Source organism: Danio rerio, chromosome 8, assembly GCF_049306965.1.
Source record: "Danio rerio strain Tuebingen ecotype United States chromosome 8, GRCz12tu, whole genome shotgun sequence".
NCBI lineage: Eukaryota > Metazoa > Chordata > Actinopteri > Cypriniformes > Danionidae > Danio > Danio rerio.
Genome location: NC_133183.1, coordinates 12,383,729 through 12,391,307, shown reverse-complemented (window position 1 = coordinate 12,391,307; position 7,579 = coordinate 12,383,729). Strand labels below are relative to the sequence as shown.

The window sequence follows — 7,579 nt, the reverse complement described above, 5'->3', positions numbered from 1 at the left end:
AGAATATGCAAAAATCATACAAATACAAGAAAACATCAACAGATAACAAATACAAAGCAACAAAACAAAAACATCAACAATATAGTCAGGTACTGGTATGTGCGTGAGTGTGTGCGTGTGAGTGTGTGTATGCATGTAAAGGTAACTTGGTGGACAGGTCAGAGTACATACATTGGGAACAATAACAGTCAATAAATGAAGCAAGTGTCACAGATATAGATAAAACATATAGAAAGAAACCAGTCAGAGGTAGGGAGTAACAACAATGCTTATTATTGTATGATATTAAATATGAGAGTAAAAAGAGAGAAAGGACAACAGTAATAACTGACAACAATAATAATAAATCACAAGTGCTACACCAACTACTACTACAGAAAGTTACTTATATAACAACTACTACTGCTTCTACTACAGCCACAACCACGACTACTACTACTAAAGTGTCTACTAATACTGATACTACTACAACGACTACCACTACTGATACTACTATAGCGTTTGCTACAACTAATACAACAACGTCTACTGCGACTACTACTACTACTACCACTACTACTACTACTACAATCACTTCTACTACATCTACATCAACAACATCTACTACTGATATTACTACACCAACAACGACTACTACTACTACTGTAACAACCACACCATTACTACTTTACTACGACCGCAGCTATTATTAACAGTAAATGCAGAGAAACAATAACCTTGTCATAACACTACACATCACACATTTGTCAAAATAAGCACAAAGGCGTAAACCAAGATTAACATGAGTGAAATATGTAGATAGTGAAAAGTTAACGGGTTAATAAATATGCTTTGATACTATTGCTGCTTTCTAATAATAAAAAAATAATAATCATTTGTAAGCAAATCTGTGAGGCCCAAATTCAATCATGCGACATCATACTAGAGCAGATAAGCGACTAATATTCAGCCTGGCGGGATATGGAAACTGGCGCGTGCTATTGGTATATCAGGACAGTTATACCAGTGTGATGGATAGTACAGTAAAGGTTATAGTGAGCCATCACAAAATTAAATGCAGTGGAGAATCTGGGAGCAGTATCTCTTGGATATTCCCTCTGGGGCATATTCATTTCTCTACCCGTTTTATAGGCACTGAACCACTCAATTATTGGAAGGCTATAACTGTGAAAGACAAAAATAAATTCTTACAGGCTCTACACTGGCCCATAAACGAAAGCTTATTTATTGAGACTGATTTTGGCCACTAGATGGCACTGTCAGACAGGCGTGATGTGAACGGCAGCACTGGGATAAAGGCAGTTGTGTAACAACAGCAATGAAGCCATACTTACAAACTAATTAGATGTGTTGTATATAACCAGTCACCTGATTAGAAACAACTGATTGCATCCCTTTTTGATTCTGACCCTGTTTTGATCCTTTTGTGGCATTGATTCTGCAAGGTGTAGAAAAACATTTCTCAGGGATTTTGGTTAATGTTGACAAGACAGCATCACAGTTTTTTTTTTCTGATTTGTCGGCTACACATCCATGATGTGAATCTCCTCTTCACCACAACTCAAAGGTGCTCTAATGGAGTGAGATCTGGTGACTGTGGGGGACATTTTAGTATTGTGAATTTACAGGCATTTAATAAACCTGTTTGAGTTGAGCTTTGTGATGGGGTGTTTTGTTATGCTGAAAGTCAGCAACAATAGGTCTGGTGTTCAAACAATACACAGTTGGCACTAAATGGACCCAATGTGAGGCAAGAAAATTTACCTGCTCCATTACACCACTAGCATGCTACGCCATTGCTACAAAACAGAATGCATTCATACTTTTTGTCCAAATTTATACCCTAACATCCATATTTTTGCTGCAGTAATCAAAAATTAGGCTAGGCAACATTTTTTCCAACAGTTTTGGCAGTCTATGTAAATTGTAGCCTGAGATTACTGTTCTTTACTGACAAAAGTGTCAGCTGTTGCTGCATTCAGTTCCTCCTGGGATGTTCCTACTTACAAGACACATCGTAAAAATGATGTCAAGTGCGTTAAAGTTACTTAATCAGCATAAATTACAGCAGGGATAGCTAACTCAGCTTTTAGAAAATGAATAGCAAAGAATTCGCACCAATTTTGTTTTGTGAACCCATAACAGTTGCCTTTGCATGAATTCTGCCTACTGACCTATGTACACTTACCGGCCACTTTATTATGTCCAACTAATGGTAAAGGCAAATTTCTAATCAGCCAATCACATAGCAGCACTGCAATCCATTTAGGCATGTAGACATGGTAAAGACGATCTGCTGCAGTTCAAACTGAGTATCAGAATGGGGAAGAAAGGTGATTTAAGTGACTTTGAACATGGCATGGTTGTTGGTGCCAGACAGACTGGTCTGAGTATTTCAGAAATTGCTGATCTACTTGGATTTTCATGCACAACCATCTCTAGGGTTTACAGAGAATGGTCCCAAAAAAAGAAAATATTCTTTTTCTCTCGGCAGTTCTGTGGGCGCAAATGCCTTGTTGATGCCAGAGGTCAGAGGAGAATGGCCACACTGGTTCCAGTTGATAGAAAGGCGACCGTAACTCAAATAAGCAATTGATACCATGTCATAAAGCGTGAATCGTCTGAGACTGTTTTTTTTTTTTGAAAATGACAAGGAGTTCACTACTCAAATGACCTTCGCAGTCACCAGATCTCAATAGAGCACCTTTGACATGTGGTGGAACAAGAGAATGGCATTAGATTGGTATGGATTTGTAGCCCACAAATCTTCAGCAACTATGTGATGCTATCATGTCAATATGGACCAAAATCTCTGAGGAACATTTCCAGTACTTTGTTGAATCTATACCACAAAGGATTAAGGCAGTTCTGAAGGCAAACCTGGTACTAGTATGGTGTAATAAAGTCGCCAGTGAGTATATAATAAGAAGTACTAGAATATATAATTCATTATTATAGTACTTCTGGCTTGTTTCTTACCCCCAACTCAAAAAATCTTAATAATAATGCTTTTTAGTGACATTGATGTGCATTCAACATATACGATTTATCCAATTTGACGTGAATGCACCACGTGTGCTCTTCTTTCTCTGCTGTAGCTCATCTGCTTTATGGTTTAATTTGTTCAGAGATGCATTTCTGCAGACCTTGAATGTTTAAAAGTTTGAGATGCTGTTACCTTTATATCAGCTGCACCAGTCCGGCCATTTTCTTCTGAAGTCTAAAATCCACAAGGTATGTTCAACCACAGAACTGCCACTTTCTGCATGTTTTCCTCTTCTCTGCATTCTGCTTTATACACCCTAGAAATGTTTGTTTGTTTAAAAATGATAGTATTTAGTAGCATATACGCACACACACATATATACATGCACACACATGAGATTCTAGCATCCGTCTTGATTGTATATTGAATATTTTACAACTCATGGAAACTTATGAGTCACATAATATATAAATATTAATGTGTTAGTAAAAAAAAACATGTAGTATGAAAACATTTAAAGCGTGGCTTGTCTAATAAGCCCTTCTAAATCCATCTAACATTTTCGGTGTCAGAGTGCTGGCTGACATGCGCTTGTAAAAAAGATGAATTAAAAAAAAGTCACACTTTTACGGCCACGACTTCCTGTGTTGCAGTGCAGAGATAATTGGCTCATTAGCAGCAGACTGCGTTGCGGTGGGCTCTTCCTTCCTGAACTAACGGTTGTAGGGGGGCTTTGGCTCTTTATCCTCTCTGAATAATCACACTGGATCTAAATGTCAGTCGTGTCGCTCTAATATGCATTCATAACACAGGGGGGTTTATTTATTGAAAGATCTGGGCGGTGGTGTTCACGCCAGCTAAAACACACATTTAAACCTGGACTGACACATCGGCAAATCATTTCAAATGAACACACAGGTTTTTCTATCTTGTTTCTTGGAAAGCCTTAATAATGCACTATAGTAATGCATTCAGAGGCGTAAATAAAACATGCAGTTTTAAAACATTGCTGGCTGTTCTGAACAGGAACAATATGACAGGTATGAAATGTACTGTGGATTCCCAGCAATAGCTCTGATTTCACATAGACATCAACTGGCTAACATTTCCATCATCCCAATTTAGCTTATTAGTAATAACTTCAAGTCAGGTTTAACTGAAGTTTTTTTGTCTCTTCTTTTTATTTCTTTTACAGCCATAATTTTAAAGGTGCTGTATTACTCTTCTAAAGCATAACAATACCATAATATGTTTGCAGATATTTAAGAAACATGCCAAGTGAACATGTGAACATTCTTGTTTATCTGAAAAACAATGCTGAAGTCAGTTATTCTGCTTTGAAAATGTGAGTTACGTGCCGAAAAAAGATTTGTTGTGCCTTCCATTATCAGCATTTTATATATTTAAAGAAAAAATCTATAAATTATAAAAAAATAAAAATAAATAAATATATATATAGGCGACGCAGTGGCGCAATAGGTAGTGCTGTCGCCTCACAGCAAGAAGGTCGCTGGTTCGAGTTGGTGTTTCTGTGTGGAGTTTGCATGTTCTCCCTGCATTCGTGTGGGTTTCCTCCGGGTGCTTCAATTTCCCTCACAGTCCAAAGACATGCAGTACAGGTCAATTGGGTAGGCTAAATTGTCCATAGTGTATGAGTGTGAACGAGTTTATGGATGTTTCCCAGAGATGGGTTGCAGCTGGAAGGGCATCCGCTGCCTGAAATGTATGCTGGATAAGTTGGCGGTTCATTCTGCTGTGGCGACCCCAGATTAATAAAGGGACTAAGCCGACAAGAAAATGAATGAATATATATATATATATATATATTATATATATATATATATATATATATATATATATATATATATATATATATATATATATATATATATATATATATATATATATATATATATATATATATATTATATGCATAATTGTGTGTGTATCAAAAAGAAAATCAAACACAGAGAGTCTCAAAACCCTTTTGTAAGAGGAACTACTTTCTTCCGCCATTTATTCACATTTGCAGCGGACATCAGAACAGCAGAAGCCGTTAATAACTCACCAACTTCACTTTAGAGTTAGTATTTAAATGATTCTCTAGCGTAATGTCTAAAATAATGACAAAACAGGTAATTTTACGAGACGGGTCTGGAAGCAGACCTGGTGCAGTGCAATCTGAGCTGCATTCAATGCTTTTAAATGTGCTCACCTAACCCCACCTCCAACCCTAGCCGTCACAGTGATGTCACTAACTCCATTGAATGCATTGTGTCTGACATTGCATTGCTTGAGTGATGCAATCTCAGCTTGCATCACAAAGGCTGCATCCAGATACTATTGGATTTTGCTCACATTTTAACATTACAAGGCTGAACAACATGAAATGCTATCAATCTACAGAGATTTCCTAGTATTTCTTTGCTCAAAGCAACGCTACACTAGCAGAATATTGTTGTGTTTGCGATAAGGAAAAAAGCTGAACACATGGGGACATTTCATCTTTCTTTCTATTTACTGAACTAGACTGCAATAGCGAAAACAGGAGATGCATTAGAAACAGATGGCCATCTACAGGTTTAAGACTTCAAGATGAGTCACATCTCACGCTCAATACACTACAATTATTATGGTATAAATACAGCACTGCAACATACAAAAGAGAGATCGACTTAAAAAAAACACTTACCAGTTTTATAATGATTTGATCAGCTGTAGTTTAATATTATGCTTGGTTTTTCCTCGCCTGTAAGGGCTTATTATGTGATCTCTGTCACCATCTTGTGGATGGACAACATCAACCTGCTCAATGACAGGCTAATGGCCGGAGACACGGTGTCTCTCAGAAATTATAAATATTTTAAAATAGGCACTATTCTTATAAATAAACAGCATAGTTGCAATCTAAACAACTACATTCTCGACTAAAAAAAGCCCCAAAAGTGCATTATGTTGCCCAACAGTATGAATATCTGTCAAACTGTAGAGTGTCCTCTGCTTGTTGCTGTATGTGGGCGGAGAAATACAAAGGTGAAGGGTGAAGAGGCTGGACCAGTGCTGTTATTGCAGAAAATCACACAGCTAACCAGACAGAGCTGTTATATACTAATATATGATGGTATAATGCGTCAATCTGATGGTGGTTGAGTTTGCAGCTGGGTATTATTGGGAGATCGCTGACAGGAACAGTAAACATCTCCGCCAGAGTGTGTCATAAGCTCATATGTAAGTTTATTTTACATTCTATGGCAGAAACACCTTTGAACCTTGCTAGATCCTCCTGTATGTGCACACGTCTGTTACAAAAACACATGAAACATTTATTCTACATGGATATATCATATATTAAATAGTTCCCACAAAAATAAAAAAGGGAGACTTACACTGTCACTTCATTCATAGTTTGTCTGATGTATACTAGATGCAGACGCGATCCTGAAGCTATTTCTGTGCCGAGTTTGAAGTTATCAGTCAAAAAGTGCATAACTTTGTTCCTTTTAATATAACATATTAATAATGAAATCCAAAAACTATAATATAATATTGAGAGTTAATTTTAAGCTATCTCGCATCCCACCTACAGGATCGCTGAGGGCCACTAGTGAGAATCCCTATGTGACGAGATACGCAGTTATAAGCAATTTGGTTGTTTGCACCAGACAGAACACGACAAAAAACTAAGTAAAGCTATTTAGAAGCACAGAATAGTGCACTTACTGCAATTCAGCAAAATTGCAAGGTTTATAATTTAATTAATACAAATTAAACCGCTTTATTATTATTAATAAATGTACATGCTGAATCACTATGTGCTGGTTGTAGTTATCTGTCGTCACAGTTCTAAAGTTTAATTTCAAATAGTTTATTTTATTTTCAGGACCTGAGGTAAACTATCTGCTGCTGCCTTCAGTAATATGGCAATAAATGTCTTGTAAAATGACATTCAAACTCACATTATTAACATTTAACACTGAATAATTTAACAGTTTCTAATATATAAATTTCAAGAGTTGGCTTGAACAAAACCTCCTTTTATTATGTGAAGTATTCCTTCTATCTCGTACTGTTGCTTTTATTAAGAACACGGTTCAAATCAGCCTTTAGACTGGATAGCTTGGCACACTTCTGTTGATGTTGTCAATCTGGCAACCTGCGTTTGCTTGTGTTTTAAACAAAATGTGCAATACCTAGTTCAACCACTGGGTGTCACACTTACATACTGCACCTTTAATTATGTAAATTCACCCCATCAGAGCACACTTCCAAGTCACGACCCTTCACTTGAGAGTCATTAGGCAATTCAATGGAGTAAAACCAGAATCAAGTATTCACTATATATCAAGTTTTTCAAGTAGAAACTGTATGAAATCTTTGTCTTTTCTTCTAACAACCTAATTTACCCTACTTTCTCTCTAAAGAGAGTTTGGAGAATGGAAGAAGTGTGTCAGGTTAGTTTGCCTCTCAACTCATGAATAATTTAAAGAGCATGAGATTTCATATTAGTGCAAATTTAGACATTTTCCGTCTTCCGTCGTTGAAGAAGGACGTTGAAGATGACTGGCTGCTTTTCTATGGGGAACTGCAGTCGTA

General features: G+C 36.8%; 1 long non-coding RNA gene across 1 annotated transcript in view; it reads right to left on the bottom strand.

The window, feature by feature from the left end:
• LOC141375581 (uncharacterized) overlaps positions 1-7,579 on the bottom strand; it is a 41,060-nt gene continuing 33,481 nt past the window's right edge. The window contains exon 5 of the long non-coding RNA XR_012384112.1: positions 1-3,302. This is a non-coding gene — a long non-coding RNA (uncharacterized lncRNA). The remainder of the gene's footprint in view (positions 3,303-7,579) is intronic.